The sequence below is a fragment of the Acomys minous genome, assembly GCF_964271855.1.
Source record: "Acomys minous genome assembly, chromosome: 8".
Taxonomy (NCBI): domain Eukaryota; kingdom Metazoa; phylum Chordata; class Mammalia; order Rodentia; family Muridae; genus Acomys; species Acomys minous.
In genome coordinates this window covers 38671714-38692970 of record NC_140489.1, presented here as the reverse complement: position 1 = coordinate 38692970, position 21257 = coordinate 38671714, and the positions used below count along the sequence as shown (strand labels likewise).

The 21257-nt window shown below is 41.4% G+C and overlaps 2 protein-coding genes across 14 annotated transcripts in view; both read left to right on the top strand.

Annotated features, from left to right (window-relative positions):
* Positions 1-4352, top strand: part of GARIN2 (golgi associated RAB2 interactor family member 2) — a 45925-nt gene extending 41573 nt beyond the window's left edge. The window contains exon 9 of the mRNA XM_084792878.1: positions 4216-4352. The gene's annotated coding sequence lies outside the window, so the exon portion shown is untranslated. The remainder of the gene's footprint in view (positions 1-4215) is intronic.
* Positions 4353-4614: 262 nt separating this feature from the next.
* The window catches only part of PALS1 (protein associated with LIN7 1, MAGUK p55 family member), an 87505-nt gene continuing 70862 nt past the window's right edge, over positions 4615-21257 (top strand). For 2 of the 13 annotated variants that reach the window (XM_084792869.1, XM_084792871.1), the window contains exons 1-2: positions 4615-4821; positions 7034-7142. The gene's annotated coding sequence lies outside the window, so the exon portion shown is untranslated. Of the gene's footprint in view, positions 4822-5072; positions 5276-7033; positions 7143-15258; positions 15370-21257 lie in introns of those variants that run through there. The other 11 variants (XM_084792860.1, XM_084792865.1, XM_084792867.1 and 8 more) reach the window with 10 other exon arrangements.

Here is a 21257-nt window from a genome sequence, read left to right as displayed (position 1 = left end):
CTAAGGGCTAATCTAAGGCCACGCCTGCCTATGGCAGCCGCTCTCTTACACCCATGTAAAGGAAATGACACGCTTCCAACCTCTACCTAACAGACTCCCCAGGTGCAAGAGAAAAGCAAATGTCCTAATGCAATTCCCACTCCCTCGAGGAAATGTAAAGGCTCAGGCTGCCAGACATCAGAGGACTACTAGCCTAGCTGGTATATCTTAATTAAATGTACCCTCCCCCACTTCCCTTACATCCTCAGGGTCAGTCACTAATTCCTTTCCTGGAATGTAGGAGCCCTCCCCTCCCAGCCACCAGAGACAGTCTTAACTGCAAGCAGTACTACAAAACCAACCCCTTCCGGCAAGAAAGGACCCCCGACTGTGCCTCATGTGACTGAACTCTGATCAGACGGCCTGTCATGCTCTCTGCCTATCTATAGCTTGGAGCCTAACTTCTCTGAGCCCTTGCATTGGGGTTATCTGTCTATCTGTCCATAACGTCAATAGCTCTCCTAATAAATCTCCTACCCAAAAGAACAGTTTGCCTCAGCGTCCCTCTCAAATCCCAACCTTGAGAGGATGTCGGCTTCATCAATGGATTAATGCATTGAACAAACGTCACAGTTGAATGGGCTCTTATGAGGCGGGATTTGGAAGAAGCTGGTCACTGTCCTTGACCTTTGAGGACTATCCCTTGTTCCCAGACCCCTCCTCTCTTTCTCTTTCTCAGCCTCCTGTCATCCATGACATGGGTTGCTTTGTCCCACTACATGTTCCCACATCCAGGAGTACGCACCCAAAAGCCAGGGTGATAAGTAGCCATGGTCTAAAACCTTGAGCCCAAACAAGCCCTTTTCCTGTGTTTCTCAGGTTTTATAACAACAGTGGTGAAAACAGCTAGGGCAGTGTCTTTATTTTAAATTTAATTAAAATTTTAACTCATGAAAATGGCATATATTTTGGATGTATAACATGTTTTCAAATATGTAGGTATTTACAGAATGGCTAAAATGAGCTAATCAGCACTTCCTTATATGCTTACTCTTTTGTGGTGAGAACCTTAGAATTTACTGTTTTTCAAGTATAGATGCTTAACTACAGTCACTATTTTATACAATAGATTTCTTCAACTTATTTCTCCAATCTAACAAATGTTGTAGCCTTTAATCAAAATCTCAACTCCTACCTACTCTCCCGTTATTCTAAGTATTCCAACTGTGGTTTATTCTCTGCCCTCGCCCTTTGATTCCTTAATTTCATTTTCCATACTTTCTCACTGTTTGTACCTATCTTGTCCCTTCCCCATTTACTGTGAACTCCTTCGGGACAGACTGGGTCTATCAGCTGTTTCAATTGCTACAGTGCAATGCTTATTACAGCGGCGTGTTCAATAAACGTTTTTACTAGAGTAAAAATTTGTTAAGGACAATCGAGTGACACTGGCCTCCACTGAGTGGGTTGATGCCCGTCACAGACAGTGGAACTTCTCATTCCTCGCGATAGCAACTGTTTAATGTTTTTAGCTTAGAAACAAACTTGTTTTGCAGCTTCCGTCTCACTGGGTTTCTGCTTTTAAAATCACATTATATAGCTCAAACTATTAAAAATGATTAACAAAAGCCCGGCACGGTGACACATGCCTATAATCGTTGTACTAGGAAGGCCAAGAATTGCAGGTTCAAGGCCAGCCTGGTCTGTATATTGAGAGCCACTTTCAGTTAAAAAAAAGAAAAAGAAAGAAAGTGCTTAGGCAACTAATTCAGTTATGAAAACCTCCTTTACTGACACAAAAAGAAGACACGTGTCCATGGTCAAGGATTTCAAAAATAATGATAAGTGGTAGCACCTTGAAATCTGAGATTTTAGATTTCAGACTTTACAAGTGGCTAAAAAACATCCCAATTTAACATAGCATGGCCTTTACTAACTTAACACAGTAGCAGATGACGTAAGCAGATACCAAGATGTAGAAGGAGGAAGGACATGTACTATGGCTGTTCTTCTTGCTCTTGCTCTTACAGTGTGGCATTCTCTATCCATCCATAACCTTTAGTTACAAATTTGCCAGGGTGACTCAGCAGGTGCACTGCACTCTGACAAGGACGAACAATTCTTCAACCAGGAGGTTCTAAATGACTTACCAATTACCTATTTTATTCCATCTTAGGATGAATGTTACACTGTCTTAACTCCCATGCTACCCACTAGACGCCACTAGTCATAACATCGGAAACAAAAACTATGTTACATTACAAAAGAGAAAACGTAAGCCCAGGAAGGCTTTGCCACACACTCACATCATAGAATCCCAATCACTTTGCCGGCAGCTTTTATACTTTCCACTCTTACAGCTACACTTCTTTTATTTTTATTATCTTTTTATGAAACGCCCATAATTAGTGTCTTCTGGGGGTCTAGGAAAGGTTCTATTCACCAAAGTGTAGGTTTCATAGTCTCCGTAGTCTTCTCTTTAAAACATGAAACTACTCTTAGGATGTAAAATAACAAAATTTCACTGTGCTTTATAAAAGAATCTCCCCTATTTTGACAGTAGCAGCTGTTCCACTATTTCACATTAACAGTGATTATAATTTTATCAGTCAGAGTGGATCCTAAGTGGGGGGCGGGGGAGCCTAAGCAGCTTGGAAAGGAAGGCAAGGCACCCAAGAGGGTGCTCATTTGGGAGAAAATGTTTTGGAAAATTGTCTTGATCTGGGCTATTGGAAGGTACGAGAAGGAACACTTCCTGGAGGGCAGGAAAGATAAGTGGTTGAGAGTGTGTGCTGCTCTTGAAGAGGACCTGGACTCAGTTCCCAGCACCCATATGGCTGCACATGACTATCTGTAACCTGAATGTCAGCGAAACCAAAGATCTCTGCACCGGGCAAGTAGGTGGTGCACATACGTAAGTGCAGGCAAACACTCATACACACAAAATAAAAAATAAATAAATAAATGTCTTTGTCAAAAACAGCACTATGCATAGAGACCATTTCTTTGAAAAGCTAAATTAGTGGTCCATAACTGGAGGTGATTGCCCCTCCCTGTCTGTAAACATCTTTATCACAGTTGGAAAGGGAGATGTGCCTGGAATCTACAGATGGAAACTATTTTGTCAAACACACTAAAATGCACAGAGCAGTCCCAACAACAAGAGAAAGCTAGCCAAAACATCAACATTTCCAAAACAAACAAACAAACAAAAAAAAAACCACAACTTTTTAGGAACTAGAGGGTTTGTATTTTATGTATTAAATACTGAGTGTTTTAGATATTTAAAAAGGAGAAAGGACTAACCTTTTGCTAACAGTGTCTAGGAATTCTGGAGACAGTTTACTTGCAGTTCACAAATTCTCACTTCTTTGTGAAGAGTAAGAAATAAGAAGACAGTTCAGTTTCATAGATTTGGAAGTTGTCCATCTGTACTCAAAGTCCACTGAGGAACGTTTGACAGAGAAAAAGAGGTCTTTGGTGGTCTGTCACAGAGTTCTGCTCTTCGCTCTGTCTTTCTAGACACTAATAAACTGCTTTAAGTACTATAGAACACTTATAGCCTGCCAGTAAGATTTAAGGTTGATCACTCAGGAAGGGTAGAATCCAAAAAGATATTAAACACCTGAACTGATGGGTTGCTTAATTCAGAAAACGTAGTATTCCCTGGGGACACTAACAAACTATAGGACGAAAAAGGGTAAGGATGTGCAAAAGTGGGAGGGGCCTGGGTATATTGGGAATGATGTTCAAAAACCATGGTGGGAAAAAATAAAGACATAACTCGCATATAAGAAGGCATTGAAGGACAGTTGTCTACGCCAGGAGCCCCTGGAGAAAACACAACGGGCTGAGGCAATGGATTTTGGTTATTTAAAAAAAAAAAAAGGCATTTTCTGCATTGAACATATTTCTGTTTGCTCCAACTCCAGTTCTTCGTGGACTCACTTTCACTGCACTTTTGTGTCCACCCTTTTCAGATGGTGGCATACGCATGTCCTAACAGCATGGTCTCGCGCTGGGACTGGCCTATGTAACTCCAAATTCTCTCCCGAGAATTCGGTGACAACAGATGTGGCCCTTGGCATCCTTCCTGATTTTCAGAATCGGGGATGCGGGGGCCGGGGGGGCGGAATTGTGCCGCACTTCATACACATCCAGGTGTTTGCGTCACGGTTGTTTAAGTGACTGTTGACCTTTTTTTTTTTTTTTTTTTTTTTTTGGCGTTCCTGACAGGACAACAGGAATCTCTTCAAAGGGAATAGGATCTTCCCGACTGTTTGCCCAGGCGCAGAGGGGCCGGGCGGAGGCGGCGAGGGGGACGCGGCAGTCGGAGCGAGCGCCTCCTAGTAGTTAGAGACGCGGGAGCGCGCGCGCGGCCGAGCGCCCCGGGAACAGAGCGGACCAATGAGCGGGCCCCTTCCCCGCGCGGACTCCTGATTGGACGGTGCGTCCCGGCCTCTCCGGGCGGTGGGCGGGGCGCGCAGGGGGGAGGGCGGCCTGGGATTGGCGGGCCCGCTACGCCGAGAGTCCCGGGGGCGCGTGCGCGGCCTCGCGTCAGCCGCGGGGGCCGGTCTCGCGCGGTCTCGAGGAGGAGTTGGTTGCTGGCGACGGCGGCGACGGAGGAGGCTGGCGGCGGGGAGTGGGCGGGGACTAAGGACTCGGAGGTTGTGCGTGTGTGTGTGTGTGTGTGTGTGTGTGTGTGTGTGTGTGTGTGCGCGCAAGGGGGAGTTTCGGGATTCTTTATCCGGCGTTTTGAGGGCGGGCGGCCCCCTGTCGCTTGGGCCGCGACGAGGAGCGACGGAGGGCGAGCGGATCGGCGGCCGCCGCCGGGGCGCGGAGGTAAGGGGCGGGCTGTAGCGGCGGGGCTGTGGCGATCTTAATCAACAGGTTCCCGGGAGGAGCGCGGCGGGGGAGGGGCGCCGGGGCTCGTACCCCGTCCCCGTCCCGCCGCACCGCCAGGGTCCCTTGGGTACCCCAGGCTGAGCCCGGCGCGGTGGTGCCAGCCCAACCTTTGTCCCTCGGAGGAACGGTGTCTGCGCGGTGCCGGTCGGGGACGCACCTTGGCGCGGTCGCCGGCCACCCCGAGCCGGAGTTGCGGGGGGCGCGGTAGGGAGTCGCCTTCCTTGCGCCCAGGCCGGGAGTTCGCGAGTCCCGGGGACTCACCCCACCCCACCCCACCCCCGCCTTTTCCCTGGCCCGGCCGGGGAACCAGCCTGGGAAACACTTTCCCGCGGAAGACGGAATGCAGCCAGCGTTCCTGTGCCTGAGTCAGCTCCTGGTGTTCTGCTACTCGGTGCGTTCTTCAGATAAACAGTTCCTGCTTCCTTGTGACCACTGCTAAAGAAACCCGGGTGTCCTTAGTGCTCTCTTAGAACTTACACGGGGATTGTTGTTAAATTGAACTTTGAAGCCTGTAAACGCTCGTTGAGTTACTTTCAAAGGACGCCGCTCGGAACGATCCTTGTTGCAAATTATGTAACTTACTAAGGATAGCTCACCTTCTGTCCAGCTGATTGACACACAGTAATGTTGTGTGGAATTTAGTTTCGGTCGAAAAGTTTTCCAAGATACTTTAAAATTGATGCCAGCGCTGGGGGCCGCGGGGCGTTTAGAACTAGTGTGCTGTGGCTTCTTTAGAGTTTGAAGCGTTTAGATTTGGAAAGCCAGTGTAGAATTCTGAAGTTTTGATTTAGCGGGGCAAGATGAAAGGTATTTCTACTTTTAATAAGGCACTATCATGTTTTAATGATAGCATTATAGTTATCCTTTTAAGTTATGCCAGAAATTAATAACTTGTTGAATTTTGCAACAGGAACAAATTATCTGATGTGTTGGTGTCTTTGAAGTTTAAGTATTGGCCGTAATGAACATTATTTAATACCCTTTTTTGAAGATGAACTGTCTTTTATAGGACTCCTGTGGACACAATTTCTTGTTTTAAAAGTCATTCTAGACTGTTGTAGCAGACTAACATTAAATTTTAATGAGCTTTATAGATAAAACAGATGAAAATATGAAAAGGATTCATCATCTTTTTAAAATTGGGTAAATTTGCTACGAATGACCAAAAGTCATCACCTTGAATTTGGCAAGTAAAGGTGGAGAGTGAGCCAAAGCTGTACAGTGGGTTAGCCGTGTGTATAATCTTCTAAATTGATTTAAAAATAAGATTTATGTTTTATTTCAAATTGTGTGTGTGTGTGTCGGGGCGGGGCGGCTATTTCCATGTGAGTCATGTGCCATTGGAAGTCAAAGGCATCGAATCCCCGTAGAACTGGAGTTAGAGACTTTTGTGAGGCATCGTTGTGGATGCTGGGAACATAACTTGGGGCCTCTGCAAGAGCAGTATATTCTCTTAACAACAAGCCCCCCTCAGCCTCCTGTTTTGTGGTCTGATTGAAAACCTCAGACTCACTCTCCATAATTTCCCACCTGTGAAAGCTAAATCTGCCATCTGTCTTGTGTCTAAAATCCTACTGTTCTTTAAGATACTGTGTATAGCAGAGCTCTAGGCCACTGTTTGGCGTTCTCCTGTTGAGGTTTCTCCTATAACCTGTGCACTGCATGTGTTAATAAACTCACATAACTGAAGATAATCTTACAGTCACTTGATCATATATGTTAGACACGACTACAGAATACCTTCCCATTGTTAATATCTACACTCAAATTTGACCCACGTGAGCACTGTAGTTTTACCAAGGTAACACATATTTGACTGTCACAGTAACAAGACTTAAAAATTCAAGACGGTAGTTTTTAAGCTACTATAATCTCTTCACAGGTGAAATTCATGTCTTCTTTACAAATACGCTTACAATTAACAGTATGTTAGAAATGTTTTAAGAGAAAAAGAATCTCTACTTACGCATCATTACATGAATGTGTCCTATTTCTGTTTTCCTTATTTCAGAGTGTTTGGGAAAAGTAGTACCTTGAGATACGTGTTTTAGAATACAATTTATTTTTATTATACACTTAGCTGAATCACAGGGTCATTAGGTTGGAAGTAATCTTATCATGTATGTGATCCAACCTTTTCATTTTCCAGGGATGGGGAAGTGAGGATTACAGGAAAGTGCTAAGCAGTGGTGTTGAGTTGGAACTGAATGCTGCATACTTCATTGCTTTTCTGCCCCTTCTCCTCAGTGTCTTGTCTTGTAAGTAGCACAAGCTGGCCTCCAGCTGGGGGTGTAATCCAGACTGGCCCAACTCCTATTCTCTTGTTTTAGACTCCAAGTACTGGCATTACAGGTGTTTGTGCCTCCACGCCCAGCTGCTCACCCTACCCAACTGTAATCAGTAAGGTGCTTGCTGCACATCATATAAATAACTGACAGTGGGTGTGCTGTCCTGCTCTTCACCCTTCTGCCTGTTTTTCTAATTTTTTTTTCTTTTTAAAAATTTATTTTGTATACAATGTTTTGTCTGCATGTACACCTGCAAGCCAGAAGAGGGCACAAGATGTCATTATAGATGGTTGTGAACCACCATGCGGTTGCTGGGAATTGAACTCAGGTCCTTTGGAACAGTAGGCAGTGTTCTTAACCTCTGAGCCATCTCTCCAGCCCCTAAATGGTTTTTTTCAATACTTCGAACAATGCTTAATGATTATCCTTCTGTGTATCTGGAAAATGTGTGGTTTCCCAGAATGAATACCACCTGCAAAGGGACTCGCTGACAGTGGGGTTGATGTGCGTTTTCAACTTGACTGGTTACTCCCAGATTATCCTTTAAGGGCAAGTGAATTTTTTCTTTCCTATATTTAGTCTGTGAGTGGAAGTGATTTCTCATCTTTGGCCATGGTTAGCATTGTCAGATTTAAAATTTTCTGACCATCTGGATGAGAAATTATGTATTTGTTTCCTTTCTAAAAAGATATTAAAATTTTATATATTGGCACAGTCAAGAAACAGAACAGTTTTATGTGCTGTCCTTTTTAAAAGTCAGCCTTTCCCCAAACCCTTTACTCCTGGCCACTAATGATTTCCCTCTCTATACTTTCCCTTTTTAAGATATCATTTAATTTGTCGTAACAGTAGTTGGCCTTTTTTTCCCTCATTCATTTGAAGTTTTTTACAGTTTATCAAATCCTCTTGTGGAAGTTCCACTGTGGAACACAAAGGCACACGGGGACACACGGAATCCTTCCTCTTCGGGGAGGGTGTGTTTTGAGATGTACACACGGAATCCTTACTCTTCGGGGAGGGTGTGTTTTGAGATGTACACACGGAATCCTTCCTCTTCGGGGAGGGTGTGTTTTGAGATGTACACACGGAATCCTTCCTCTTCGGGGAGGGTGTGTTTTGAGATGTACACACGGAATCCTTACTCTTCGGGGAGGGTGTGTTTTGAGATGTACACACGGAATCCTTACTCTTCGGGGAGGTGTGTTTTGAGATGTTGAGTGTTGTTACAAAGCTTGGACTGGAGATTTTCGTCCCTCATCAGGCTTGTTACCACCTTAAACACCTGCTTCTGTCAGCACCAACCTTGGCTTTTCAGTCCTACTGGCCTTCTTCATTCTGTTCTTTCATCCCTTTAACTCTCTTCTTGAGATCTTTTCCTCATACAGGCCGTGCCTTGCAGTCCATGTAAAGGTGTGGAACACTCCCTGCATTTGCATACTGCAGTCTGTGTAAATGCCATGCTTATCTTGCCAGTGTTAGTATATGTGTTGCCGAAGCAAGCTCCATCTCTGCTTTTCTGATGTATTTTAGAGTCATCCGTTCTGAGCATATCCACAGTTCCCTCCAGCTTACTGCTAAGCCCAGTGTTCTCTTATATGAATATAACAGCATTTGTGTATCCATTTACCAGCTGAAGGACATTTAAGTTGTTCTCAGCCTTGTGTGATTATCTATAAGGCTGCCATAAATCTATGTGCATAGGTGTTTGTTTGTTTTAGCGTGAGCATGTCTTCCTTTCTCTAGGGTAGATACTGACAAGTGGGACTCCTGGGTCACATGAGCAAATGTGAGCTTAACTGTATTTAAAATGAAATGAAACAGCAGCAAAATCAAAACCCATCTTCAGTAGGCAAAATAATGGCCCTTGAAGATACTCTAATGATGAGAGCCTGTGAATATAGATGATTACCTGTCAATTTAATTAAAGTTGTTAATCAGCTGTCTTTAGAATATGGAGGTTATTCAGGTGGGCCTAAATATCTTGATATTTATCACGGGTGTTTAAAAGGAGAAAGAGGAGGAGGAAATTAGAAAAAAAGCCAAAAGATGCAGCAGTAGAAACAGCTTCTAATAATGAAATAAAGCTGGTGTGTTTGAAGCTGGAAGAAAAGAAGCCGCAAGTGGAGGAAGGAGCCTGGTGTTCAGGAAGTAGGACTTGGAGCAGCCGTTGGCACCTTGGTGGGGCAGGAAGGGGGGCTCTGATAACATTTTAATTTTAGCCTAGGAAACCTGTCTGGCTTCTAATTTATGGAATTAAAATTTCTTAAGTATGTGTTGCTTTAAAGGTTATTGTGTTTGTGGTGTTTGTTGGAGCTGCCTGGGAACCTAGTGCACCTGTGAAATTCTCTTCAAAGTAGATGAACCCCTTTGTGTTCCCTCGGGCGATGTAAGAGCGCTCCTGTAGTTTACACCTTAGCAGCACTTGGTATAATCACTCTCTCTCATTTTAGCCATTCCAATAGGCATACAGCAGTATGTCATGGTAGTTTTAAAATTACAATTCCCTTAAAACCAGTGGTGTTGACTATTATTTCATGTGCTTATTTGCACTTTTTGTTCAAAAAAATTCTAAATTCTTTGTCCATTTTTATTTATTTACCATTTATTTTTTAATTTATTTCTAGAACTGTCTTACTCTGTTGTCCAAATTGTCCTTGGAGTTTTGATCTTCCTGCCTCAGTCTCCCCAATACCTGGGACCATTGCATGGACCAGCTTGCCAGACTTCCACTTTCTTATTGTTGAGTTTTGAGAGAATCAAGCTGTGCTTTCAGCAGAACTACAACCCAGCCCAAGTTTTGATAGTCCTTTCTTTTGTCAGTAATTTGCCAAGGTTTTTCTCCTCACCTATTAACCTTTTCGTTCATCCTAACTGTATTTGAAGTGTTGACATTGTAAACTTAGATGAAGCCCAAATGAGCAATTGTTTATTTTATGGATCTCATCTGTGATATTGTATTCGAGGAAATCTGCCTTACCCAGGCTCACTGAGATCCTTTTTCTTTACTTTTCCCCCAAGTTATATTAATTTTAATGTAAAGTAAAAAATACAAGTAGTTTCATTTCTTTGTCTTGTTAGTTCATGACACTTGGAAGGACTACTTATTGAAATGCCCCATGTTTTTGTCAAAACAACACACATTGGTATGTTTGTTAATCTACTCATCTGTCTTTTTACTAAGAATATATTGTCTTGATTATCATGTAATAAACATGTCTAAGCAAACGGTGATGTGAATACTCCCAAGTATTCTTTTTCAAGCTCATTGGGGTTATTTTAGTTCCATTGCTTTTCCATATAATACCTAGATTCAGGTTGTTGGTAGCAGGCATGGGACATGAGGGACCTAGTAATTTATAATACTGCATGGCTCCTCATTTATTTTGGTCTTTGATTTTATTCATGTGAGTTTTAAGATTCTTTTTCAATGTAGAGATCCTGCAGATTTAAGTATTCAGTCTTTTTGTTATAAATGGCAAAATACTAATTAAAAATAGTTCTTATTTATGACAAATATGTGGAAATTGAATTATTTGTATAAGTTGACTTTATGTTTTGTTTTTGTATGTCTTTTGAGACAGGGTCCCATTATGTTGCCCAAGCTAGTCTTGAACTACCAAAATCCTGCCTCTGCTTCTGAAGCATTGGAGGTCACAGGCATGCATCATTGCACCCCCCTTCTTCTCCCTCCCCACCCCCGCCCCTTTTTTTGACGCAGTATTTTGCTTTTGTTCTCTGGACTAACCTTGAAATGCTGAGCTCAAATGATCCCCCTGCCTCAGTCTGCCAGGTAGCTGGGACTGTATTTAGTGCCATGCTCTGCACACTACCATTTTAAAGTTAATTTTTAAAAAAGATTTATTTTACTTTATATGTATGAGTGGCTAGCTTGAATGTATGTTTGTGCACCAAGTGCATGCCTGGTGAGGTCATAAAAGAATGTCAGAGCCCCTGAACCTGGTGTTCTGGATAGTCAGTCACCATGTGGGTGCTGTTCATCAAACCTGCTTCCTCTGCAGGAGCAGCGCCTGTCCTCACCTGCTGAGCCATCTCTCCAGCCTTTCTTTCTCTTTCTTTCTTTCTTTCTTTCTTTCTTTCTTTCTTTCTTTCTTTTTTAACTAGACTCATTTATTGACTTCCCTTTTTTTTTTTCCAGGGAGGGGTTGATACATTGGGATTTTCTAATTAAAGAGTTGTAGTATAAAGAAAACACTTTTTTCATTTTAGTCTGAATGCTTTTTATTTTCTTAAATTTTTTTCCTCTCTTTTAAACTGGCTAGGATCTCCAGTGATTTAAAACAGAATAGATAAAAGATGATCTCCTTGACTTGCTTATTGTCTTAAAGGGAAAACATTCCATTTTCACTTTTAAAATATAGGTCATTTTATGGGTTCTTCAAACTAAGTGAAGATAGTGTTTCCCAGGTTATTGAGGTGTTTTTTGTTTTGTTTTGTCATAAATGAATATCAAATTTTGTCATATCTTTTCTGCATCTGTTGAGATGATCATAGTTTCTTTTAACCCCCTATTAATCTGTTATTATGATTCATACTAGCTTTTCAGTGCTGAGTCAGACTTGTGTGCTTCTAGGGTTATTTTAAACAAAAATCATTTTGGATTTCTTTTTTTCCAAACTAATGCACATTAACATTCTTAAACTGAAGGCGGTCAGCGGTTGGGGTGGAGTGGTTGTAACTCAGTTTTTATACTGCCGAGAAAGAAAGGGAAAGAGAAAGAAGATTAAAGATTTGATAGATTAAGGTGCTGTAGAAAATGAGGAGAATTAAGGTTCTTGTTTTACATGTTAAAATTCCTTTGCATGTGTGTGTGCTCGTGCTAGTGCGCATGTGTTAGAGATCCACCTTTGATGTTGTGCAGTACCTGTCCATCTCCTTCTTCTGAGAGTTCATCTCAGTGGCCTGGGGCACAAAGGTTAGGCTAGGCTGCTTGGCCACTGAGTCCCTAGGAGCTTATCTTGCAAGTATGAGAGCCACAACAGCTAAGCTTTCTCATGTGGGCTCTGGGAATTGAACTCATCTTAATCCTTGCACAGCAAGTGCTCTATTAGTTAAGCCATCTCCTCAGTCCTGGACCTAAACTTTCCTGATACATAATGGAGTTTGCAGTCTGAAGAACTCTTCTTTAAAGTTACAAAGTGAACAAAGAATGTTACGTGTATCACTGTAATAAACAGTCTTCACACAGGGCTTATCTAGACATGCTGTTAAAATGGCTTTAGAAAGTGAGTTGCGGGGTTTTGTTTTGGGGTTTTTATACAGATGTTGATAGAAACTTAATTGCTAGTGAAAACCCTTGTCTCCTAATAATACTGAGGCAATGGGATAGTGAGGTATACCCAGCAACTAAAAGAAGCATATGAAGATGGGCGTAACGTGGATGACTCTGCAGGCGCTGCTGGGGATGTCTCAAGCACTTACTGTGTGGTCCCACTTACAGAGGTACCTGAAATGGCGGATTAAGAGTGGATGAGCCAGCCAGGCGGTGGTGGCGCACAGAGGCAAGTGGATCGCTGTGAGTTTGAGGCTGGCCTGGTCTACAGAGTGAGTTGTAGGATAGCTGGGACTACATAGAGAAACCCTGACTTGAAAAACAAACAAACAAAAAGAATGGGTGCGCACATTAGTTGTTGCCAAGGGTTACAGGTGTGATTTTGAAAGGGCTTTGCCAAGGCTCCTTATGAAGATTGGCGTGGGGAGGTCTTGCCAACACTTCCAAGCATGTGGTTGTGATACTGCACTGTAGTTGAAAAAGCTAGCAAAGAGTAGAAGCTCTGTATATTTTCTTACAACTGCATATGAATTTCAAAGTAAAAGTTATAATTTAGAGGGAAAAAAATCTCAAAGAGAAAAAGGTCAAACAGCATATATCTTGGAATCTAGAATCTAGAGAAATGCCTTGGAGGAAATTTTATTCCTTATAAAGGATGAGGCCATCCAAGCAAGAATTTCAGGTTGATAAAAAAAAATTAATTCAGTTTGCACACTTGACAATTTCCTCAGGTAGCAAAGAACCTCTGTTGTGGGGTTGGGGATTTAGTTCAGTGATAGAGCGCTTGAAGCACAAGGCCCTGAGTTCAGTCCTCAGCTCTGGGAGAGAAACATAAATCTCTGTTGTGGGTATTCAGCTTTCTTGTTAGAGTGCAAAGATAGTTGCCCAAGTGAACATGATGATTACAACAAAACTTTATGGTTCATACATCACTTATGACAGGAATATGTTCTGAGAAATGCAGTGGTGGTGAGGTGCTCTTTCCCAGGTTATAATACTGTCGGGCCCAGTATACAAATAGTCCCATATACAGGTTGCCTCCTCTGAATAGTTTACTGACGTATGGTAAGCAGGGTAATCAAGCCAAGCACTGGCTGCTTCCATCGCCACCTTTTTGTGATGAGTGAGCTTTTTGTGTAGGTGAGCTTTGCCATTTCTTAGTCTACACTCTTAACTTTATGTGAGTATAGAGTAAATGAACTTGACCTAGATGGTTTGAAGAAAAGCTTCTATTGAAGTTAGTTGTGATGACTCGTGTGTAATCCCAGCACATGGGAGGTTGAGGCAGGAGAATTACCTTTGAGGCCAGCCTGAGCCACAGAGTGCTTTCTGGGACAGCCTGAGCTGCAGAGTGAATGAACCTTATCTCAAAAAACCAACCCCCCCCAGCATACAACACATGTGTAGGAAGGCGCTCAATAGGGGAACATACAGAAGCATAGGTAACCAAATGCTCACTTGAAGAACTAAAAGGATACTGTTGTGGTTGCAATGCAGAAAAATAAAATTTGAGGCATATTGGTCTAGAAATCTGTGTGTGTTTGTGTGTGTGTGTGTGTGTGTGTGTGTGTGCGCGCGCGCGCGCGTGTGTTGAGACAAGGTTTTCTATGTAATAGTCCTGGCTATTCTGGACTTGCTTTGTAGACCAGGCTGGCCTTGAACTTACAGAGATCCACCTGCCTCTGCCTCCCCAGTGCTGGAGTTACAGGTGTGTGCCACCGTGCATGGCTGGTCTGGAAATCTTAATTCAGTCTGTTGGTAAGAAGTGTGGAGCTATCCATTAAAGACAGTGACTATATATTTTAAATAGGAGTAGACTCCAAAATAGTGGTTAGAAGCATAGTATAAATAGTAAAAGCATTTCAGTAATATAATTTGTTATGCTGTGCATTATATATGCATACTATGATACAGTATAAATGCATAATATATACATATTACAGTATTGCCCAGGCTAGCCTCAACTCAGTGTCCTGCTTCAGCCTAATGAGTACTGTGATTCCAGCTATGTATGTACAGCTGTTTCCACCGGAATTTTAATTTAAACAAAGACAACGCTATTTAATTTTGAGGTTTTATCTTGAAAGTTTAGAAACTTTAAAGAAATAAAGTTCATTCTACTTCCTTACCAGAATATCTTAGACATCACATACATTGGTGGGCTGGTCAGCGTGGATTGCTTGCTAATGAGCATGTTAAAAAGTGAAATGAAATATAAAATAAGTGTCAGATTGTTTGATTTTGAGTTCAGTACCATTACAGAACGTGAATGAATGGAAAAACCTACATCCTCATTACGTATTTTTTGAGTTGTGAAGTTTTCTTCCATCAAACTACAGATTAATTGTCAAGATTAAGATATCAGTAACTTAACAATTGAGCTGTTAAATTTGCCAAGTTTTTAAAATGCTTTATCCAACCTTTGACAAAGGAGCTGGGCGGTGGTGGCACACGCCTTTAATCTCAGCACTTGGGAGGCAGAGGCTGGTGGATCGCTGTGAGTTTGAAGCCAGCCTGGTCTACAAAGTGAGTCAAGGACAGCCAAGGCTACACAGAGAAACCCTGTCTCAAAAAACAAAAAACAAAACAAAACAAAAATTTAACATAGGAATTCAAGCATTTAGCCTTCTTGTTTTTTAGGTTTATGTTTCCTTTTTCAGTTAATAATTCTCCCAAAGACCCTAAACATAAAAGTTTTTGAGGCCTCTTGGGTTGTATTTTGATCTCTTAAGGCAGGGGAAGATTACTTTCTGTAAATATTTTAAGCTTCATGGGTCGTTTTTGTCTCTGTTGTAGGCATTCAGTTCTACTGTTGAGTGCAAAGGTAGTTACCCAAACAACCATGACTATGCTCCAATAAAAACTTTATGGCTGTGCTTCACTTACTGACAGGTATATGTTCATTAGGTAAGTTTTTTCACGTTGTAAACATCACAAACTGTGCTTACATAAACTGAGATGGCCCAGGTTAGTGACTCTGAGCCCTCTGGATGCAGTGTGTACAGCTGTTTCAGCACAATGTGCTGCCCCCCTGCTTCTTATAAGTAGGAGTAGACTCCGAAATAATGATTACAAGTATATTAGAAATAATAAGAACAGTCCAGTGGTGTAATTTGTTGTCATTATCAAGTGTTCATGCTGCACATAATTGTACATACTGTACTTTTATATGCAGTAGGTTTTGTTTACACCAGCATCAGCACAAATGCGATGCATTATAGTCTTTTGGGATCAGTGTCTTAATGTAGTCTGTCCTGACTCAGTCTTTATGCAGTGTATTACTTTACCTGTAAAAACAAGGGTGTGCTTGACTTGACCTTTGGGCTTTGCGTATGCATCTGTCCTTTAAGTCAACACCCTAATCCACCGCCCCCCCCCCCAAATAATCAGGGAAATAAGAGTTTCAGAGGAAACATTTAGTTTAAATTTAATTAGTATCAAAAAATAAATAAATAATAAAAAACTAAATAAATAAAATTTTTTTTTTTTTTTTTGGTTTTTCCGAGACAGGGTTTCTCTATGTAGCCTTGGCCATCCTAGACTCACTTTGTAGACCAGGCTGGCCTCGAACTCACAGCGATCCGCCTGCCTCTGCCTCCCAAGTGCTGGGATTAAAGGCATGCGCCACCACGCCCGGCTAAATAAATAAATTTAATTAGTATCTAACCTTCTTAAAATTTCTAATGGATTTGGGATCTAAAAAATTGTGTGTGTGTGTGTGTGTGTGTGTGTGTGTGTGTGTGTGTGTGTGTTGTAATGGATGTGGTACAAAGCAAGTATGCAGATCTGTGGACAACTTTCGGAAGTTAGTTCTCTCTACCATGTTGGCCCCAAAAACTGAACTCCATTTGTTAGGCTTGGTCATTTTAATGGTTTGATCCATGTAAGGACAATACATGTGAATCATTTTGAAAATGATTCAATTAATAGATGTTTAGTAGTTAGCCAAGGAAAGTTAGTAGGTTTTTGGAGACTTAATAAAAATAACCACCTTTTTGAAAAAAAATTTTTTTGTATGTATATGGATGTTTTCCCTGCATGTGTGTCTGTGCACCTGTGTTCTGGAGGCCAGAGGAGGGCATTGGATCCCCTGAAACTGGAGTTACAGATGTTGTAAGCCGTTGTGTGGGTGCTGGGTGTTCAACCTGGGTCCTCTGGAAGATCAGCCAGGTCTTTTAACCACTGAGCCATCTCTTCACTCCCCATAATAATCATCTCTCTTTTAATTCTCTTATATTGTTTTAAAGCAGTAAATATATGTTGTGACTAAATCATATTGCCTTTTGCTTTTCCCTAATTCTTAACTCAAGCGGTATTCTTTGTTTCATCTCGTGATGTGGTAAGCAGTGTGCTGTTGTTGCCTTTGTATTCCTTAAGTATTAGCAACCACATTTCCAAGTTTTTATTAGTATTCTCTCTTTGGCAAATGAGGAAATTAGACTCAAATTATTTTATCCAAAATCATATTGTAAGTGATAGCAAAAATTGGAATTCATTTTAATCTCAATTTCTGTAATTTTCTTTGTAGTGTAGCCTGCTTAAGACAGACTTAGCATGGTCTTTTTGATGAGATTAAAATCACGTTGAAAAAAGCTATCTTCAACTTTACTTAGTGTTTAAAATCGTGTTTGAGTTAGAGTGAAGGGTCTTGAGCAGATTACCTGTTAGCTCAGTGTGGGTAGAAACAACGTCTTTTTATCTGAGTATCTTAGTGCTTAGCGTGGCTGTGATGTAGTGAGAAATGGGTCTGGTCTTTGTACTCCGTTCCTGACATCGAGCTTTTAAATCCCTTGGAATTTCCTTAGTGATAAGAGTGTCTTTTGTTGCAGTGAGGCACTTCTTGCCTGGGCCCCTTAAATGCTTCAGGCTGGGAGTGGTCACCAGAAAAATCAAGACTTGATTACAGGTTGCTTCTGTACCTCCGAGGAGCTGGAGTAGTCACCAGTGGCTAATGATTAAATCAGTCAGGCTGTGAAAATAAAGCTTATATTAAAAAAACAAAAACTCTAAATGATAGCCATAGCATTCAGAGCCTTCTGGATTGGTTTGTGTGTCAGAGACACAGGGACCATAGCTTGACCCTGTGCATCTCTCCCATTTGGGTGTTCTAAAGTTGTATTCTTTCATGCAAAACCAGAGAGTATATGCAAAGTGCCTTCTTGAGTTCCTGAGCCATTCTGTCAAATTCTTGAACATGAGTCAGGGATCATGGGAACCCATAGTTAATAAATAACTCCATGGTCAGAATTACAGGAAACTCAAGACCTAAGGCTGACATCTGAAGTGGAGGCAGTCTTGAGATCTGCAGCATACTGCGGGTAGATGGAGGTAGATGGGAATTAAAAGAGTCTCAGTTGCTCTCTGAAGGAAGAATTGGAGAATCTCCAGGAATGAGAAGGAGACCTCTGTATTTGGTGCTGGGTATTTAGTAGGGCTGGAGAGATGGCCCAGGAGTGAGGAGTACTTGTTGCTCTTGTAAAGGACCCAGGTTCAGTTCCCAGGACCCATGTGGTGGTCACAACCATCTGTAACTCCCACGGAATCCAAGCCTCCTCCTAACCGCCATGGGCACCAGGTAGGCACGCATGCTTCATATATATGCATGCAGGAGAAACATTAATGCTTATAAAATAAAATCTTAAACTTAAAAGAAGTGTATTGTGAGAAGCAGTTCAGGATGGAACGTCCTATGTGCTTAATCCCATTTTTACCATTTGCTTAAATCTTAACTTTGAACTTAATATTGAAGCTTTTCAATCCTGGTTACCTCATGAACTAAGAATTTGAATTTGGTTTGGTTTTTTGAGACAGGGTTTCTCTGTGTGTCCTTGGCTGTCCTAGAACTCATTCGTTAGACCAGGCTACCCTTGAATTCACAGAGATCCACCTGCCTCTGCCTCCTTTGTGCTGGGATTAAAGGGGGCTGCCCGCACTGCCCAGCAAGAATTTGGAAATTAAAAGAATTCTGTTCAGTTTTTCTTAACTTTGTGTGTATTTGCAGGTACATGTATGTAGAAGACAGGTGATTTCAAGTCTTGCCCCTTAGAAGTTGTCTATCTTACTGTTGGAGACAGTGCTCTTTGCAGGCCTGCCGCTCACTGTAGCCGGCAAGCCCATGAATCTGCCAGGCTATCTTTGAACTCAGAGATCTGCCTGCCTCTGCCTTCCAAGTGCTGGGATTCAAGGTGGCTCGTTCCATATATTATTAAATGGCAGAGCCAAAATTCAGTGGTGTTTGAAAAGGCGTTTGTGTAATTTTACCAGTATTTAATATGTTTGTATTAATACTTTTTTTTTTAACCTTTGTGTGATGAATCTGTTGCGCTTTGTATTCTCCTTTTATGCAAGTTCTCTTAGGATGCTCTTATTCTGTAGTTCTGGAACAGCAGTTAACCATTAACATTGTATTGAGAACAAAAGTTCTGTTTGATTTCAATGGTAGATTCTAGGTTTCTTAGATGTAGAGCTGAAAAGCAGTAAAGGCTGGCTGCATGTTAATGTATAAGCTGCAGAGTGAGGACCCCACTATCTTGGCTGGGCTACCTAAGACTTGATCTCAAAACAACAGCAGCCAAACAAAGGACAAGAATTCTGCCTTGTTAATCTCTTTCTTGTCAGTGACTATCCAAGTGTTTTGTACCAATTGAGTACTGAACATTCTTGAGTAAAAGTGTAGCTAATCCCTTTTAATGACAAGATTGACAGTCGTGTCGATCTGCTAAGAGTGATACTTATACCATGCTCTCTCCCTAAGACTGCTCAGACGAGCATCACCTGTATCCTTGTCTGTGCTGTGGCACCAGAGGGTCATTATGTTCTTGCTTGGTGACATAGGTGTTCTCCATTTCCATTGTCAGGAGTCTTCATCCTCATTTGTAGTCCTGAAAATTCTGTTGCTTCTTCAGCGTAACTGTAAGATTGGTCTGGCTGTGTCTTTAGAGTTTTCAGTTTTGATAATATTCCTGTCCTGCTAACCCTAAAGTGATTATTTGTTATATCTTCATTGACAAAGCAATACCCTTCCCCCAGAACTTGTAATTTGTGCACCCAGCTAGCCATCAAGATAGAGGTAATCATCTACTACTTTGCCAACCTTTGAGATTTCCTCTGGTAGGATGTAAATCAGCCAGTGTTAGAGGCTGAAATACCTTCTAAAGATGTTTTAGAGATCTAAAACTTTGTGTAAGCACGTATTAAGGAAAATGGCGGATTGGAGGGGATGGAGGGGATCCATAGTGAATGCGTTCAGAGCAAAGCAGTAGCCGTGCGAGTTTAATAACTAGAATTCTTAGAGAATTTGTTATTGTGTTTTTTAAAAATTCATTGTTATTGTATGTGAGGTGTCTGTGTGTGTGTGTGTGTGTGTGTGTGTGTGTGTGTATACACGTACATATAGGTGTGTTCTGTGGCATGCATGTGGAGGTCAAAGACAAAGTTGTTTGAAGTTACCCAGTTCTCTCTTTGCATCATAGGTTCAGGGATCAAATTCAGGTGATCATGCTTGCACAGCAAGTGTTTGTACTTTTTGAGTTGTTTCTCTGCCCCTTATTGTTGTGAGTTATTAATATGATAGAGAATGCAGTCAGAAGTTATGAACCTGACTTTTTGCATTTGTACAGCTTAGGGAATCAAACCTAAAGCCTCAACATAATAGGAAATTGATCAGCCCCTACACCATACACATCTTCAGTATGATACATTTTAAAATGCTGGTGTCCCTTGAAATTTAAGAACTATGCTTTTTAAAAAAATATTTATTTATTAAGTATAACAGTGTTTTGCCTGCATGTCCACCTACCTGTCAGAAGAGGACACGAGATCTCAGTATAGATGGTTGTGAGCCACTGTGTGGTTGCCGGGAATTGAAATCAGGGCCTTTGGAAGAACAGGCAGTGTTCTTAACCTCTGAAATTACAAAGGCAACAAGTTCAGTTCCCAGCAGCCAGTGACTCACAACTGTTTGGAACTTTAGTTCTGTGTGAGTCAATGTACTTTTAGGTACCAGGCACACTCATATATACATATAGGCAAAATGTTCATTCACATAAAGTAAATCTTTAAAGAGTTGTGTATGTTTTCCCAATTTTTGTTAATAGCGTTATAAACTGTTTCTGTGCTTTTGCAAAAGTGAGTGATACACAAATGCTCTTTTGAAACTTGCTCTTTTCGCCTGCCTTTGTGTCGTATCACCTCATCTGGAGCTTCATGCTGAAATACCAAAGGTGAACAAAAGTAAAGATCTAGAAGTGTAGACTAGGAGTAGAGTCACCCCAGGGAGGGAGGCAGAAAGAAAATTATAGTACATCTTACAGAGTATATAAAAATTCTAGCCACATCAATATGTACTAAATATAAAAATAATATAGTTTAAGCCTTTTAAAATAGCAAGCCTTTGAAATAGTGTGTATTTTATACTGGTAGCACATAGTTTTTCATTGGAAGTATTTATGAACTACATAACAATATTTTGATTAGGAGACCATATATTAGTACTGTATTGTCATAATGGAGCTGAAATTCCGATGTCATCTATTGGTCTGTATAGTACAACTTACTAAGTGTTTGTGGTGATGTAAGTATAAACAAACCTGGTACAGTACCACCATATAAAAGCATATAGCAATGTAGTTGCATAAATGGCAGTAACCAACTGCTACTGGTTTATGTATTTGCTGTACTATAAGGTACTTTAATATTTTAATGTGAATTCCTTTCTTTACAGAAATATATTTACAGTGAAATGGTGTGTGGTCTTTTAGCACCAGCAATTGCCTTAGGCTTTGGAGCTTTTCCCT